General features: G+C 46.1%; 1 protein-coding gene across 3 annotated transcripts in view; it reads right to left on the bottom strand.

Moving 5' to 3' along the window:
• Nucleotides 1-12,338, bottom strand: part of RUSF1 (RUS family member 1) — a 525,229-nt gene extending 512,891 nt beyond the window's left edge. The window contains exon 1 of one of the 3 annotated variants that reach the window (XM_069651622.1): nucleotides 12,225-12,338. The gene's annotated coding sequence lies outside the window, so the exon portion shown is untranslated. Of the gene's footprint in view, nucleotides 1-10,915; nucleotides 11,052-11,730; nucleotides 11,848-12,224 lie in introns of those variants that run through there. The other 2 variants (XM_069651621.1, XM_069651620.1) reach the window with 2 other exon arrangements.
• Between the last annotated feature and the right edge of the window lie 6,335 nt (nucleotides 12,339-18,673).

Below are 18,673 nucleotides of genomic sequence, written 5' to 3' on the forward strand. Positions count from 1 at the left end.
AATGGATGGAATCATTTGAATAGAATGTAAATGGTAGATAGGATAGATGAAATGGATGGAGTGGATGGAGCATATGGAAGGGATAGAATGGATGGAGTGGACGAAATGGATGGAATGGATAAAACGGACGGAATGAATGAAATGGATGGAGGCTTTGATTGGACGAATTGACTGAATGGAATGCCCTACGCCCTAGTTCCTGTGTGTGCCGTCCTGCCACAAAGATAACCATCATATCGCATCACTACGCTTACTCTCTACTATACACCATCATACAACTAGAACACAGCTATACCCCTGATTCATTCGGCCTAGCCGTTCACATACGAATACGACCCCATGAACACCTTATCACCCTAATAATACGCAGCTAGCCGAGCACATTCCGGCCCTGTTGCTCAGATATGCATCCTTCAGGCCTAACGCAGCCACAGCCCAGTCTGGGTGTCCACCCACCAGATTGCACACATCCAACTGATAACTTCAGCATCACACCTAGCGCTAGGATGCAGCTACCATCCGGCTTTACATCAGCTGCACACATATCTGGTGCACCCACGCACCCTACGACTCTACCTCTCTTTACTGACCAGAACTACGGTTCCCGAGAGCGTTCAACCTGCCAGCGCTTTGAGGTCATACAAATGACATATAGAGCGCTATATATGAATGCCAAGAAACATAACAGAACAACATCATAGCCATATTTTTTAATGTAACGCGTGTAAGGAACTCATGGTGGCAACAGTAAAGCCAGACACATGATCACAGTTCAAGGGTGTTTATTAAACTGTATATGCGGGTTGGAAAAACACCTAATCTAAGAAGGGGGCAAGCTGCGACCATCAAAAAATAATAAATAAGGCAGTCCTAGTGGCATCTTGTCAAATAAAAAGGGCCTATACTAAGAAAAACCTATTACCAATCCTTACGCTAAATATAAACAAAGTGTGGGAAAGGGTTCACAGGAAAGAAAGAAGTATTCATAAATAAGACAGGATGCGGTAGTCGGGGTCTCCCTTCCCCACGTTTTGAGCACGGGACAAGGTAGGACTCTTGAACGTAGCACACACTTGAGCTTTCCCAGCACACGCTAACAGTTCCGCTCTCAGCTTATCAGGGCCTTCAGTGTTTAAGTCTCTTTTCTACAAAAAAGTCTCTTGCCTCCGAGGACTTGATGTCTTCAACAAAATAAAAAAACAAAAGTTCCTTTCTGCTTCCACGTTGGGTGATGCCTTTTCACCCCTGGAACCTGTTTTACAGGCTCGGACCCACAAGAAGTTTTCAACAGTATCGGGCTCTTCGGTATTCAAGCTTCTCGCTTCTGAGGGTCTGATGAGCTCCCAAAATATTAAACAAAAGGTCAACATTCATTCCGAAGTTCTTCTCTGATGGTTTGTGATTGGGTGATAGCTCTTCACCCCCGGGTTCCCAATCTTCCGGGCTCAGACTCTTCTCGATTGTTAGCCTCCCTCTGTCGGGTTCACTATGGATTTCAACACAATCTTCTTTGTGACATCTATTTCACAAATCTTAATGCCTTGAACAGTTCACTGTGGACATCCCTCTGCCGGGTTCACTCTTGCCAACTACAACTACGATGTGGGATTCGCTTACCTTAGCTTCACAATCATCTGTCAGTCAAAGGCTTTCGGCTGTATAGAGGTTTTCACTAGACCCCTATATGACAACTTTGACCCCCTTCTCGCCTTTCTCCCAAGGCCTTCTGGTAACAGTAGTACAACAACAGGGTAATCGCCCAGAGTGTCCCCGACTGAATACCCACGTGGTGCTTGACTCTTCTATGTTGGCTTTCCCCTTGCGTATCAACAGTTCTTTGAACTTTCTTTAATCAGCCGCTTGCTACTTTCGTTCAACATAGTTCGGTTTCTTATTGGCTCTCCCCTCAACTCACCGGCTGTGATGAACTGCTTGGCTTTTCTTGTCTCTGGAGTCAAGGCCGGTACCATGGGGCCAAGTGTCTCTACCAGGCTTGGTTGTCAGCGGCAGAGGACCATGTGTACCATTGACAACTGCTGCAACACATGTTGGCTATTGTTCGCAGTCTTACGATTACTTCTGCAGAGGTTTCACGGGCCTTGGTCGGAAAGGGCAAAGTCGCTTCTCTCCTTGGCACCCTCTCGACTCGCGCTGTCTTTCTCTTCCTCTTGAACTGCCGTGCTGAGTTAGCTCGCTCGTCATGCGGTCTGCCTTGCTCGTCTTGTGCTCTCATGCTCTAGCTGTGTGGAAAGGAAAGGGCCATCAGGTGTGCGTGATTCTGGACAATTGTCTGACTTTGCCTGACCCTTGGGTTGGGACATGTCAGGTTAACAGTTATACTGTTAGTCCGTTGCCTTTCGTGGCGGGAGAAAGTGGTTGTGTCGGAAAAGGGGGGGGTCACATCAGGAATTATATTCTCCATCCTCTGTGGCTTGGTAAATTCAGAAGGGCGAGATTGGTAGGGTTTCTGAAACAAATGGTAATGACCGGGATTATTATCATAAAATGACAAACGGGAATTGTGGGAATGGTAGTGTTTTGTCTGAGCAGATTGGCAGTGCAGGAAATAATAAGAGGGACGGGGAAAAGAATGACCGGGAGTATTCTGTTGGGCAACATGAAAACAAGGATTCTGAGAGAGGTTGGGATCTGAAAGCGCCAGCCCTTCCCTGGCCACATGAAGAAGGGATTCTCGAGTTCTACTTGGGAGAACACCCTCAGGTTTCTCACACGCGGTAGAGCAACAAGTGAATGTGACTGGTTGACAGAAACCAGAAGGCACATATGACTGTGATGCTAGTCTCTGACAAAGACATAAGCACGTCCAGTTACACATCACAATTGAGAGCAAGGTATTGCTGCCTGAGAACCGGAACAAGAATCATGTGGATGATGGTCACCAGACCAGATTATGTCACGTGGGTAGGCCAAGTGGAATTGTATAAGCATACAACCTTTTCCACTGTGTTTTTAGTACCATATACTCACAACGACTGCTCTGCATGTTTTAAGACCGGCCCTTTGGACATATTGCTTTCTGGCAGTCTTCCTGCCCTTCGAAACTGGAAACTCCCAAGTAATGGCATCCATTTGCGGGTTCCTGCTTAGGGCTCCTTGTCTATGCCTTGTGTGGCTGAAACTGAAATTTCGGGCTATCTCATCCCAATACATATTTTAGACACTGGATGTCTGCTGCTTGGCAGATGCTGGGAAGCTGGCTCAACATGATTCAACAGTAACGGCTCTGGCAACACGGAGCATGGGTTTTGGCTAAAAAGTGAGGATCTGGAGCTGGGAGACTGGGAAGACTGCAGCAGAAGCATGAACAATTGCCAAAGCCAATCACTTGAAAACTGCTGCTTCACCTCCTGCAACCAGGGAAGACCTTCAACTATGCCTTCCTCCCCTGGACTGGTAGGATCACCTAATTCTATGAACGCATCTTCGCCCTGCTGTTGGTGGACTTTGAAGTGTCCCAGGACCCTCCTGTGGACTGAACAGTCAGCGATCAGGCATCTCTGCTCCAACCAAGACCATTGCAAGTTGGAACTTGGGGGTATTCAGTTTATGGCCAGCTCCAGAACCGGACTGTGAGACTGGTCCTTGGCCTCAAGCCCTGGGATTGTATCTCTCCAGCTCTGAAATCTCTAAATACCTTCATTGGCTCCCAGTGGCTGCAAGGATTGAATTCAAGACCCTTTGCATTGTCCACAAGGCTTTCTGGGGTCTGGGTCCAAAATACCTTCAACTCTCCCTCCCTAAATACCTTCCCACTCAAGCTCCTCCACCACCAACTTCCTCAGGGTCAGACGCTTCTCCAAGCAAATAGTTGGGGGGTAGATCTCTTTCCTCGGCTGGGGCCTCCCTCTGGGACAGTCTTCCTGCCACTCAAACTTGAGGAGAACCATCTCCAGAAGCACCTCAAGACCTTCCTCTTTCCTTCTGCCTTCGCTCTACCTCTCCCCTGCGGATCTGTCTGCTTTGGTACTCTGCACCTGGTTACCCTCTGACTTCGGGCCCAGGTCCCTGCCGACCCATCCACTCACTGGCACTGCCTCCTGGCAATCTTTGCACTTGGGACTGTATCTGTAACCCTACAGTCCCCTTGCCTGCACTTAGACACCTCTTGTCTGCGTGTTAAACCCTGAACTTGCCACCTTGCTGGCTGCACTACCAGTTGTTGTTTGTATCCCTTGTTGAGCACTTTCCATGTCTCCGCTCTCCCCTGCACTTGCGTTCTCAGTGTCACTGGGCCTAGTAAGATTGTTGTTTTGTCCTCCCTTGTTTGCCCTCCTTTGCCCCATCTCGCTCTGAAACACTTGTGTATGAGTGCGGTACAAATTAAATATCATGGCCTGGGAACATCTTTGCCAGCATCAGCTCTGCCCATCCTGAAAAGGCTCCTGCATGGAGCCTGTTTTCTGCCGTCACCTCAAGTTGAGCCTGCCACCCCTGGACCAGGGTTTCTTTGCTGCTGCTCTTGATTGTCCGTTTCCTCGGCATCCATCTAATTTGCACGAGCAGCAGTGGTCAGTGTCCAAGGTCGTATGGCCCATCCTGCTTCAAGTCTGTTTAGCCGGACCATAACCAGACACCTACTTCACCCACTGGACATCCTGCAAGAAGAACAATGAAAGTGACCCCAGCACGCCAGAGTACCCGTGGGGTGGCAATTTCGGAAATTGGAGTTTGGGGTACGAGTCCACATACCACTCTTGTGGAGTCCCTCACCCCACATGGATTGCGTTGACGTGATGTGGCGGACTAGAAAACCAATAGAGAGCACACCAGACATGGCGGAGAGCCTACGCGGCTGCCTGGCATGCTCTGCTCTGCTCCCCAGCGCAGGTGCAAGCAGCGGAAGGAGTGCTTACACTTCCCTAGACCACCAAAGATTGGAACCGGAGATATAACCACAGACCTGGTCTATACTTGGCTTGGGGGAACAATACACCAAGACTCACCAACACGACACTGTATAATGTAGGCCGCCCTGTGCAATAAAAAGGGGCAGTGCTTAACTGGCTTTTCGAACGGTTCTCTGTATGCAACTCCTCTAGGGTGGGAACCACAGGGCCAGATTGACCAGGCAACCAACCAGAGGTTGGAGAGGCAGATAAAAGATACCCCAGGAAAAAGGAAGTGGTGAGTTGTTAGAGTAAAGTCAGAGTAGGTGGCATACGAAGATTCCAGTTGGAGGAAGGATGGTCGACAAGAGCATAGCGGCGAACTGTAGAGGGGGTGAGGAATTGGTTGGTGAGTGGAGTATGCATGTAAAATTAGTAAGGGGGAATATTGGAGGGAGTTAATGTAAAGTTGTTGTGAGAGTGAAACGAGTGCGACTTGGGAGGAGCCGTAGTTGCAGAGGAGGCAGCAGTGACATTGAAGGGTGGAGGCAATATTAGATAGAGTGAGGAACAGAGGAGGAAGACCCAGGGAGTAGGAGTGAAGGTGGGTGAAATTGCAAGCAGGACAGTAGAGAGTAAAAGAAGATAGAGATCATGGGAAAGGCACATCAGGACGTGAGAGGAAGGAGACTAAATCGGGCAAAGTGCCAGAAAGGAGGCCACAGATCCTCAGGTAGCTACTAACCAACTGAAAGTGATACGTGGCAGATACTGGGAATCCACATCTGGGAAGATATGATAGCAGCGACTTCTTCACACTGAATACATTCTTCTCACCGAGCGGTAATCTACACACAAATAAACCATCATATCATAGGATGAGAGAAGCAGTAAAAAAAGTATTTTTTTTAAAAACACTGTCCCAGTTTTCCAAATCCCTGGTAGAGTGTACCGTAATAGAGGAGGAGATATGGAGTACAGCAGGCATGGGTTTGGGGTCTAGAATCTACTCGAATATACAGGCATGCTAAGGTTCATTCATAACTACCAGAATTATACCACAAGTGTTAGAAAGATGCAATTTGACCAGAAATATATCAATTAACTCCAGATTGGCACTAGTACACAAGTTTATACATAGATTATACTGTACTCCAATTAAACGAAGAAATATGAAAATTAGATGACTGTTCAAAATCTGGCATGGCAAAAGCAGACTTCGTAAACATATTATAGAAATGCAATAACATTGCAAGTTTTTTGGGAAAGGCCGTTTCTGAACTAGAGGAAACGATTAATAAAATCCTGACATTATTCATATTTGCTGTGCCGAGAAACTGAAGAGAACGCATAAAACTATAGGTTTGCAAGACTGGCACTATTATTCGCTAGACAGCGCATAGCGATGCATTGGATGCAAAACAGAATCCCACGCCTATACAAATGGCTAAACGATATGATGCGTATACAGGAAATGGAAAGAGATTACTATAGCCTGCTTTCAACAAAGACAAGAACGAGGGATAATTGGGAGTTACTTCAATCCTACAGTGCACAAATAGATGGATGATTCAGAACCGACCATCTCGTGAAGAAAATACTACATTTGGAGAGTGATGGAAAACATGGCGGGGGTGGTTATTTGTACGGTACAACTAGAGAGTGAGTAGATTTTGTAGCCGACTGTCACAAACAGCTATGTTTGTTAACGAAAGGCAACATGCTGGTGTGTGTCAAACAAAATGGAAGTGATGAAGCTTTGAAGAGTTAATGATATTGTGGGGGAATTTCAATCCTGTACATCAATCAATATGCGAATGCTGGTACCCAACCACTGATAGAAATTGTTATACTGTAAAAACAATAACGTTTTAAAAGTGAACTGGTAGTGTAGGGCTAGCTTAGAAAGTCCTTGAGGGAGTTTAGTTCGATAAGGCAATTTCTTTTAGGTCATCCCCATCAGCTAGGTTAGAGATAAAATAAAACGGGTCAACTTTCACTAGCTACTAAACCGGACTCAGGGACGTCTGAGTTAAGGGGGAAAACGCAATTTCTAGACGAGATGGGGATGACCCTAGCACCCTGCTGAATTTATTAATAAAACCCCCTTGAACCATCTATGGGAGTCTGGTGTGTTTCTTGAGCAATCTGTAACAATAGTTGTGTGCTGTAGTATATATATAGTACCCATAGGTTTTATTTGCACGTGTGCTTGACCTAATAAATAGTACGTTTTTTATAAATCCGTTTGAAACTCTATTACTGGACTGTCTCTACATGTGAACTGTACCTAAACACGAAATCCCTAATCTCTTAGGTCTGCCTTGTTGCTCAGTTGAGAGAGTTTGGTAAGGCCAAATGTGAAAAACACGTGCTCATCACCTCAGTTGGACTGTCAAAACCCTCCCACAAAACAGGTTCTGTAAATCTCGCCTAAAAGTTTAGAATTAAGTTGAATGGGAGAAATACTCAGCTTCTCGCCCAGCTCACCCCCCAAAAGGCAGCTTGGGTCCTTGGCTGGGGAGCCAGTGTTATTCTGGATTTCGTTTTTTTTCCTGTGGGTATTATCAGCTCTTCAATAGAGGTTCAACGGGCTGCTACATGTATTTGTGCTACAGCATTTGAAACAGATCCCATGATGTTGGTGGCGTTAATAAAGTTGGAAGGGATCACTCTTGAGCCATTTGATTAGGCTCGATAGAAGGGACAGGCAAAGGTGGTGCTGTTAATTACCACTGCACAGGCACAAGGTATCTAGGACCTCTAGTTGTTAAGATCGTGCCTGACCCCAAGCCTGGTGAATCCTGAAGATAACAAGGTCTGCATCTGCTGCAGATTAATGATGTATATACAGACAGAATTAAGAGTTAAACGGATCTTGGATTCACTTTCCTCCATGGTCAATCGATGGGAGAGATAGGAGTTAAATCTTTCACTGCCAAATACGAGTCGGTGAATACAAGTGATAATTCAAGAGATCTAGGTAGAGGAGCTTTCTGTGAGAGGCGACAACAATTCTACCTCTACAACGTTGGCTCAGAAAGGCATCTCCACAGGATATTTGTGATACAGTTACATGTGCCCAGACTTCTAGGCATGATCAACAGGTGCCAAAAAGCACACCACTGTAGTCTTCTGGATCCATAATGTTTTGTAGCACACCACTGTAGTTTTGTGGATCCGAAATGCTTTGTCTTCTTCTCTGCATCAGATATTGTCAATACGTCTCTGCTACGCACTTCTGTAGAAAGAATGCGTTTCATGTTTTTATAGGGAAGGCTGGTTGAGCAACTGTCTGGGGTATGGTATATGCTAAATTAGAACTGTGAGAAAACTGAATGGCAAATAAGTAATGCTTTGACTTGCCTGGTCATTCCTAGTCTAGTTCACTCGCACCACGTCCGTCCTAAAATGATCCTCTCCCACCCCAGTGTGCATGATGAATCATTCAGCCTTTTATAGATTTGACATCTACTGGAAGATCTGGGTGGACTTTCAGTGGAGGGGTAAGGGGGTTCGTGCTCACCAAGTTAGGCCAGTGAAGAGGGTAAACAGGACTTGGCTGAATGGGACCAACCAAGTAAGTGATTTAAAAACACCACATTTCAAAACTCTACATGCTCTGAAAGAACCTAGCACTCCAACAAATAATCCTTGTCTGATGTGGACAAGAGACCTGGTGATGGCATACGTAAGTTATTTCAATATTTTGTGCTCTGGGGAAGAAAAAAAAAAAGACAGCGGTTCTTCAATAAGGGAAAAATCAAGACAGCTAAACCTAACCCCTTCACTGACTACCAGTGGGCTCTTGAACTAAATTAAAATGCATAAGGCTCACTTCAGCAAGGCCATAGAATACTTGGAGAAGCTGGCCCCTCACTAGCTGCCAACGAGGGCCTTCCGATCAGTCCATTTGCACAGGATTCACTAACCAAAATTCTGACGATAAAAATACATAAGAGAGCTCCTTCAAGATGTAAGTTCAAGGCAATCGATTCTTGGCAACGACCAATGAAACAGCTCATATTTGCCTTTGATAGAGCAATACGCAAAAACATAAATAAACACTGGCTGCTGGGAGGAACCTTGCATGCACAGAGAACTCTCAGGGAACCTAGGTTGATTATGCAGGACTGAGAGACTTATGACCAGGTCTGAATGTGCTATCCTCTCAGACACCAAGGCGTTATATAGAGGATTCAAACAACTCCCACACACTAAAACATGGATGCTTTTTCTAACCCAGATTAAAGGAACCAAAAACGAAACATTGTATACTGGAAGGGTAGTGGCTAATGGCAGCTATAGGCGAGCTTCCGTGACAACGTAGGCACAGCTAAAGCTGCCTTTGGGTGTTTGTCTTAGTGTGTCCAATTGTTGCCCCCCCCCCCCTGAGTCTAGTGGTCTTGGAAGAGGCAGAGTACAGCTCATCAGGAAAGCCTTCACCAACTCCCTATTAAAAATCCAGCGGTAGGATTTACATTGCCATTTCACACTCTAGAGAAGGACTCCTGTGATACCATTACTGACTGTTGCAAAAAGGAGGCTTATAATACCTAGTCAAGTGATATGGTGAAAAGCAGTGCTGTACCCATTCAGACTGAGGGTAAGTATTCTTGCACCCATGTAGTCTGGATAGGTGATGCTTTTCATGTACCCGGTCACTATACAGGGATGGCCTTCCTGCATTCATGCAGACTCTAGCAGAAGCCTGGCAATTGCCTTTATGTAATCATACAGACTCTAATGAGGGCTTGATGTAACCATGCAGCTTTGATAATTGGCTTGTTTAATCAGTAAAACATTCTTAGGAGCTTTGCTGTACCCGGGAATCCTCTATAGGGAGTCCACCCATGCCCTGCTCATATGCGCCACCTTGTTCCCATAGTCTGTATACGGGCCTTGAAGTCCCATGAAACTCCATCAGGAATTTTAATTCCTACGCACAGATGTCCAATTCCATTCCGAGAAGGTAGCTCAGTTTTGTTTCTTTTCAATCTAGAACTTGTAGGCCTGGCTTTACCCCAGTATAGGGCTAAAAGTACCAGAAGAAAAAGGAAAAAAAAACAAGGACTGCATCTCCCGAAGGAAATGTTATATGCCAATGCAGTCTCTAGAAGCTCCTGTAACCATGCAGTTTTTCTGTGCACGTAACCACTATACAAGTCCTTTTGGTAGCCTTTATAGAGACGTTGCTGTCAGTCCGTGTGGAAACCTTTAATGTGCCAAAGTAAGAGAACATTAGGAGGTGCCATTATGTGTATGTGCATTTCAGCCCTTAAAGTTATGAGAGGGTGGCCAAGGCCCTGCTAATCACCAATGACTGGCATGTGGATGGGTGGAAGGAGGTATACTAGGGGCTAAGCAAAGAGGATGTGTGTAAGAGGGCAGTTATGCGTGTAACTACAGTTAGATTTTTCGTCATGCAAGGTAGCTACATTCTTATGGCAAGGGCGTTGTGTAAGTGTTTGAGTTATATGTGAGAGCAGATGTGTGTGGGAGTGAGGCCTTAGCTTTGGCTAAATTCAAAAGCTGTGGAGTGCGAAAGGAATAAATGGGTTAGCTCTACATTCAACATTGTCTACCCCAACCAGTCCCATCTAGGTACAAAGAACAGTGCTTAATCTCACATATGATAGAAAGTGCAATAAATACCCACCGTCTGCCTGGATCTTGGACTGACACATTGGCTGGTCCTTCAAGTGTGAAAAAAATTCCTCCATCTTAAATGTCTAGTTGCAGCGGAAATGCCCACCCTCTTATACGTTAGAGTTACACACAGTGCCAAACGCAACTAATTATGCTCCTCCAAAATGATGCAATTGCTTGACTAAATACGTACATCGCCCACCCTCAGAACCAGTTTGAGTGCAATACTTAAAGAGGGCTGGGATTACAAATCCCACAATGCAAAATTAAAACCAGGACTAGATTTACAGTAGCAACCCCCGACTAGAATGGGGCCTGTTGGATGTATACACCGGGTGTTGTGCACATGAAACAACCAAAGCGATCTTGAAATACCCATGCAACAACCGTAAAAGATGCTTCGTCGTAGAACTACATACCGGTGGTGCTGTGTCATATATCTGTCCCAGCCTGCCCTCCCGATTGTCCTGAGCCCTCTATAATCCAATCTCCGAGTCTCAGGCTCACACACGCACTCACACCAAGGTTTACAAATTAGGCTCTCTGGGACCGCCCACAAGGGACGGCAATGACCCTTCAGAGGGGCTGTGGGCGGTTCGTGGGCTGAGATGCAAACAGTGTAACACCATTCCATGATTTCCCGGACTTTTAGCATTCGTTGTCGTTCCAGTCCCGACACCCAGGGCAAGAGTGCCTATAACGTCTTTTCAATTAACACAAATGTACACGCTGACTTTTGTAGACTCAGAATTTAAAAAGGTAAATGCCAAACTACAACCCACATGTTGTCAAAGTGGAAACTCTCGATCCTTGAACATCCGATCCCCAGTCTTTGACTTCCCCAACAGATTGCAGATTTCCCGTCTATCGGGTCACAAATACACTTACATTCCATGTATGTACATAAATACCATGTTGTTACGCTCAAACAGCTAAGATCATGTAAGGTTTTCGGGGAGTCTAACTTCAAGGGGAGATAAAAAAAAAATCAAACTCGTCAGCGATCTATTGAAACATTTCCTGTCCTACAACATAATCATACTCTGACATATGTGATGTGTTTCACTTGAGCAAGCACGGTGAGTGAATCTTGAGGGTCCGAAATTCTAACGCTACTCGTGCTCCTAGTTGCTCCTGAACCCAAGCCTTCCCGCATATGATCCAACAAATGCGTCAGCGTCACGCAGTTCCCATTTCGTCATTAGTAACATAAACTCCCCCTTGAGCCACTCACCTGCTGGACTACCGCCTGTCAGGTGCTATTCAACACCTGCCTTCTGATTGGCTGTTCCTTTGCGACGCAGATTAACTATTGGAGCAAAGCTATGACAGCTATTGGCTGCAAAGGCGGAGTATGTGTCTTAACGTGACTTAAGCGCGCGAGCATAGAAAAAGGACTAACATATAGTACTCGACACGTATAAGAAACAACACTAAGCACTGTACCTTCTTGTTCGTCTTTCGCGTCCCTGTCCGTTCCGAATAAGGCGCCCCCCCCACGCCCTCCGAAGAGAATGAACCCTAGCCTAATAATGTTTAAAACAATGTTTGACACCTGAACTCCACTTTTAAGGGGGTGGGGGGATAAACAGTTACGGATTCTTATGATATCTGTTTTGTTCCTGCTTTCTTAAACGGGTGTCCTGTTTCAGGTCGTCGGTATTCAGGCTCTTCTTTTCCAGAAACCTCTTTTTTTTGCTAACATATTAGAAACAGCTGGGTACGTACCGTACCGGTAATCTTCATTATTCCTAGTCTCACTCTTCCTTGTCACAGTACTTCGCCTCTACTGAGAGCACAAGACTCCCAGCCACCACAATGTGTCATCTCAATACATCCAGTGGTGGAAATGGAAAAAAATGTGGTGGGGGATCCCACAAGGTCCGGGTGGGGGCGGAGATTGGGGGGGGGCAGTGCCTGAGGAGGCAGGGGGGGGCAGAGCTGGCAGTTGGCATCCAATCAAAGGAAATGTCTAAAATAATAGTTTAAAACAGCGCAATTGCTTTATATATGAATTCCACTTTAAACCACTTCCATGGTACTGGTGATGAGTTATTTGCTGTGCAGATAATAGTTTTGACCAGTGTTGCTGATTAAATATTCTTTAAAATACACAATTTGCATCCAATTTTATTTAAAAAAAACTCCCCATTGGATACTATTCAAATGGGGTGATTTCTGTTCACCAGAAGCAATGTTTTATTTTTCTTGAACCACATCCGCACAGCTCCTGCAGCTCCCCTCTGAGAGCAGTTGGGTGGATGCATCGTGTGTCATTGTTCCAATGTTAATAGGCCTATTTATTTATTCATGTAATGTTTGTGGATACCTGTATATTTATGTATTTATGCAAGGTTTGTCGGATACAAGCATCCGACAAAACTTGCATGAATAAAAAAAATGTATCTGGGTCCATGGATCCGACAAACATTACATAAATAAATAAATGCTGTTGCGGACGTTTTTTACATTTTTTATTTTTCATGTAACTCAGCGCAGAGCATGGGTTTGGGGTTTGTGGTGGCTGACTCTGGCCGGATCCGAGATGCGGCTACACATCTCGTGCCGGATCTCGGATCTGGCGAGAGCCAGCCCAATGGCCAGCACTGAATACATCATGGTCTTTTCATAGCTCTCAGCGTTTTGTGGCCCTATGGTGGGTGAAAACACCCGGTTTTGTTTTGGGCAGGTGAAAGCCCATTGGCATATATCGGTGGGTAGAGAGCTGGGCGGATGAGAGCTCCGTTAACCCCTTAACTGCTGAAGGTTTTCCCACCCAGTGCAGCGCCCTTTTTTTGGAAATTTTGGTATGTTGCCATTGAATCCCTTGTAACTTTTTAGTTACAAGAGATATCTCGGCCAAATGTGGCTCCTTTTCTTCCCAGAATCCTAGTTTGCTGAAGGGGGTTAGAGAAAATAACAAAAAAGAGCACATTTTGTGTTTTTACTGGTATTAACTGTCCAACGATGGTAGCAGCTGCAAAGGGGTGTGAAAGCACAGGTGAGAAGGCAGAGCGCAGGCGGAATGAGCATGCAGAGGAAAATGAGAGTGAAGGGGGAATGAGAGCACAGCGGAATGCGAGCGCAGGTTGGGAATTATACTCACTTGCCCTCTCTGGTTTACTTGTGTGTCCTGTGTGTTGATCCTTCATCATCCTTTAAGTCCAACCTAGTGCCTAATAACCTAAAACAATCTTGGGTGCTTCCCTTGATAAAAAAACAAACACTTGACCCCGCAATACCGACAAACTACAGACCCATCACCACTGTCCCATTTCTGCTTAAAATCATTGACAGAGTAGCCTACCTGCAAATTCAGGACTACTTAGAAACCAACAGCTTATTAGGCTCACGTCAATCCGGTTTCCGGCCCCTTCATGGTACTGAAATGGCCCTGATTGACCTTAAGACCCAAATTGATGAGTTGAAGGACAATGGCAAATCAGCTATGCTACTCCTCCTTGACCTATCTGCGGCCTTCGACTTGGTAGATCATGCAATCCTATGCAATCACCTCAGTTCTGCCGCTCATTTTTCAAGTGATGCCATAACCTGGGTACAATCCTTCCTTGCAAAACGGACAATGAGAGTCTTCGCCCCCTTAGCAGCGGCTGATCCCACACAAGTTTCATGCGGTGTCCCTCAAGGATCATTTGTATCTCCTACGATGTACATCTTTACTAAACCGTTGTTTGACAAGTTGGACAGATTGGGTGTCATCTACACTTACTACGCAGATGACACTCAGATCCTCATCCCCCTTTCGGGCAACTTCTTGGAAGGCACGGCCTTAGTAAACAAGATATATCTCCTCATTCAGGCATGGATGGCATCCCACAGCCTCTGCCTGAATGACGACAAAACGGAGATACTGATCCTCGGCTCAGAGTTGGCTATCAAAAAACTTGACCCGAACTATGTCTCATTCAACATTGAGAATAAAGTTATCAAAGTGATGCCTGCAGTCAAAACCCTTGGGGTCTACCTCGACTCAGCGCTCACCTTCATGAAACAAACTAATTCCTTAGCATCTTCCACTGCATATACTTGCAAATTGATCCGAGTATGTAGACCATTCCTAACTGAGACTAGCTGCATTACACTAGCTAACGCGCTTATCATCTCTAAACTGGATTACTGTAATGCTCTATATGCAGGATCTAACAAGTACATTCTTGATAAACTCCAAACTCTCCAAAATAATGCCATCAGAGCAGCTCTAAATATCCCTAATAGAGCTCACATCTCCACCTCCAGAAAAAATATCCATTGGCTAAAAATCAAAGACAGGATTGCCCTCAAAACCCTCTCTCTCACCTCTAAATGTCTTAACAACATAGCTCCCCCTACTTGGTAAACAGAGTTAACAAGAGAATCTCTAACCGTCCCACAAGAATAACCAATGCCTATACCTTAGTGGTGCCCAGATAAAAAAAGAGTACAGCTGGCGGCTCTAGTTTTCCAGTCATAGCTGCTCAAACCTGGAACAGACTCCCTCTAGATCTCAGAATGGACCAACCCTACCCTAGCTTCCGGCGGAAAGTCCTCACTTGGATACGATCCAATGACACTTCCCCACCGCCCACCTGCTCTAGAGACCCCTGATGATTGCAACTAGATTAACTGGCTTCTGGTCAACTAGCTTTACCTGTATTTTCGCACTTAGTTTGTACATGTACCTTGCTTCGAATTTGAACTGCATAACTGTATTTTCTTGTAACCAAGTTCTCAAGTATCCTTGTATTGTCTGCGCCCAGCTACCCTTTGGGTTCGGTTTTGCACTATACCAAATAAACAAACAAACAAACCGGGGGTCAAAATCATCTCTGTGTGCTAGTTGTCAGTGGTACAGAGTTAGAAGGTTAGGGTTGACTTGTATAAGCCTCGCCTTCCGTTGGTTTTTAAAAACAATTTGTGAGGCTGTTTTGAGTGGGAAGGAATGTGACTAACTTCCTTTTAAGTATTTTTTATGTTGGAAAACGCCATGAAAGCAGTTATGTACAACACCCATTCAAGTTTCTTGCATGGCATTTGAAAACATGTAGTTATGTTATAGTGTCCACAATATATGCCAGAACACTACTGTATCATACAAAAACTGTTATTTGTCCAAGAGCACACACTTTGATCAAATGCTGTTTCCAGAAATATAACAAAGGGCCAGCTGGTTCCACTAGGCCGAATAACTACCATGTATCCATCCTCATATGCCAACCTGCATTGAAAAGCATTAAAACAAACCTGCATCCAAAGCCCATGTTTCAAGGTCTCATTTTAATGACAATAGTTTTGGCTTTATAGGTAGCGCTTTCAGCGCCACCTAATAGCAAAACTCAAAATTTTAAAATACTTGCAAAAGCATTAACTCATATGGAATGGAGTTTCATTAAAGGAGGAAATATAAAACTGGAAAGTTCCTCATTAAAGTGACATTTCACTCTATAAAGCTGCCAATATATATATTTTTTTAACCGGCCACGTAAATCATCCCTATCGGTTCAATACCATATCTTTATTTTTGTAGCAGATAAAATATGTTATCTTGAAAAATTAAGCACGCCTTAAACACAGTATGGGATCCGTTGCCTTGGGGTGCAGAGTAAATCATTTTTATTTCAATGTGTGGACTTTCACATAACGCATGTGCGAGAGGCGCGCCTTATCTTTATGCGCGAACACTGCGGGCCTCCGAGTTGCCTTTTTACGCAGACTTGGGTTGCTCTGTTTAAGTGATGTCTTCGTCGATGATAATGTTGTATTCATTTACATGATTGATATGGGAATAGATATGGCGTGATTGAAAGCAACCTTTGTCGATAAGGAGGCCAAATACTCCAACCGTGTATTGGTCTGAATCCGCTCATTATTGGAGACCTTTCAGAGCCGTATAGACTTGCTGCCCAAATGTTGTTACTTACCAGATCCATTAACTGGTATGAGCATTCTTACCAAACATGGATTTTCCCAATACCTGTTCGGGATTGCACACCGCACACTATTACCCAGTGCATATGCTGGTGGGAGTTGGCCATGGGATCAGTTCTCTCCGAACGATTGTTGTGGGTTACCGTCTTGCCCATTCCTCTCCCTCTTCAGGGTCAAGTTTTCTACTTGCAGTGTTCCTGGTCTCTATGCCTTCTAGAATGTGTCAACTGCTTATGGGTCTCAAGACCCTGCACTACTTGTCCGGACGTCTGGGGAGAGCGTACTCTGGATGTTGTGCAGGGGGGGCGCTTGCTGGCTGGTTTGGGCTGGGTTCTCAGAAGGCAGTGTGTCTCAGTTCGCCTGTTGCTGAAGTTATGGGGCACGTGGCGTCTTGCGTGTTTTCCGGTTCCTTGAGCCCGTCTTCGGTTACATCCCCTGGTGTCTTATACTCTCTTCCACTGGCTTCCGACGTCTCGGCTTTCGTAGTTGTGTTTTCAGTGTCCCCAGCGCTGCGAGTCTCCCTGCTGTGGTGGCGGGGGGTTTCAGGTCTACATGCTGAGGTGTGCATGGTCCATCCTCCTGTGGCCTCTCTTACTTCTGATGCCGGCAGAAAGGGTCTACAAGGGTTGTGAGATCTGGGGAGAGCCAGCGATCATCCAATTGGCAAGAGTTGTGCCATTGTCCAAGCTCTGGTGTACTACAAGGAGTTGCTGGACGGTCGGCAGTTTTGATCCGATCGGAAAATACGACGGCCTTGGCATATGTCAACTGCAAAAGGGGTTCCGGCCGCTCCTTGAATGCTCTGGCAGCACTGATAGGCACCTGGGAGAAATCTCATCTGGTGTCTCTGGTGGCCTCACGTATCAGAAGGGTGGACAATGTTCAAGCAGATCTTCTCAGACGCCGGTTTTCACTCCTCGGCAGAACTGGTCCTGTTGGCCCAGGTCTTTGCGGTGACCTGTGTCAGATTAGGGTCCCCGGTTCTAGACCTGTTTGCATCCCCGGCCTCAGCAGAAGTTCCCCTCTTCTGCTCTCGGTTTCAGGACGGGGGGATTGGGGAATGTACGCCCCTCTCTGTACAGTGGCCTTGGGGTTTTCCTTTATGCCTTTCCGCCTATTCCCCTTCTACCCCGGGTGGTTTGGCGCATCAGAGTGTCCAGGGTGACTGTGTTGTTGTTAGCTCAGTTCTGGTCCCGCCGGAGTTGGCTCTCCTCTCTGTTGGAGCTTCGGTCCTAGGAACCTTGGCTGGTTCTGAGGTGGCCGTGTCCCCTTCAAGGGGATCTGCGGTTGGAATTCCACTGGATGCAATGGGCAGTGTGGCTATTGCTCGGTCTAGGTTGATATCTCAGGGGTTCTCAGATCCTGTAGTTGAGTACATAATGGATGCTCTTTGACCCTCCGTTCTGAAGGTGTTCGGCAGGCATTGGGGCCATTTCCGAGACTGCAATGGGCGGTCTGGAATCCCTCCCCTGCGTTCAGGCCTCTGCTATCCTTCAATTCCTCCAGAAGAGCTTTTGACAGGGGCCTGGCAGTTTCTTTTTCAGGCTTCACTCTCAGTGGGCCTCCATGAAATTGATTTTGGGGGACTCTGATGGTCACTTGGATGAGGAGGGGTTGGTGGGGAAGTTGCTCCAGGGTTTTTCTTCTTCCCGTCCTTGTGCTGATAAAGGGCTTCCCCCTTGGGATCTCCCTCTTGTATTACGATTCCTTCAAGGGCCTCCTTTTGAGCCCTTTTCCGCGATTGATATCAAACATCTTACACTGATATCTGCTTTTCTTATTGCCCTCGCTCCTGCCCGTAGGCTTGGGGAGATTGGGGCTCTCTTGTGTCACCCTCCTTTCCTGAGGGTGCTGCCAGACTCGGTGCTCCTGAGGTGTGGTCCGAAGTTCCCCCCTTAAGTTGTATCTCGGTTTTTCACACCTCTCAGGATCTGGTTCTCCCTGACTTCTTTCATGATCCGAGAATGCATGAGGAGGTGGCTTGGCTTAACATTATGTCCGGCGGGACGTGTTGGAGTATTTGGCTAGGTTTGCTTTTTTTCACCAATCTGATAGTCTTCTGATTGCTTGTGGTCCGGCTGGGGCTGGGCATATCACATCTGTGGTTTCCATTTTCCGATGGTTCCGGGTTGTGATCTCCAGGGCCTATGTGGCTTTTGGCTTGCCTGTGCCTGCGCAGGATCAGGGGCGGTCCACCAGGGGTTTGGCGGCTTCCTGGGCCGATGCAAGGAGGGTTTGGCTGGTCTTGGGAT

This window comes from Ambystoma mexicanum, chromosome 3p (assembly GCF_040938575.1).
Source record: "Ambystoma mexicanum isolate Mex_15411 chromosome 3p, UKY_AmexF1_1, whole genome shotgun sequence".
Taxonomy (NCBI): domain Eukaryota; kingdom Metazoa; phylum Chordata; class Amphibia; order Caudata; family Ambystomatidae; genus Ambystoma; species Ambystoma mexicanum.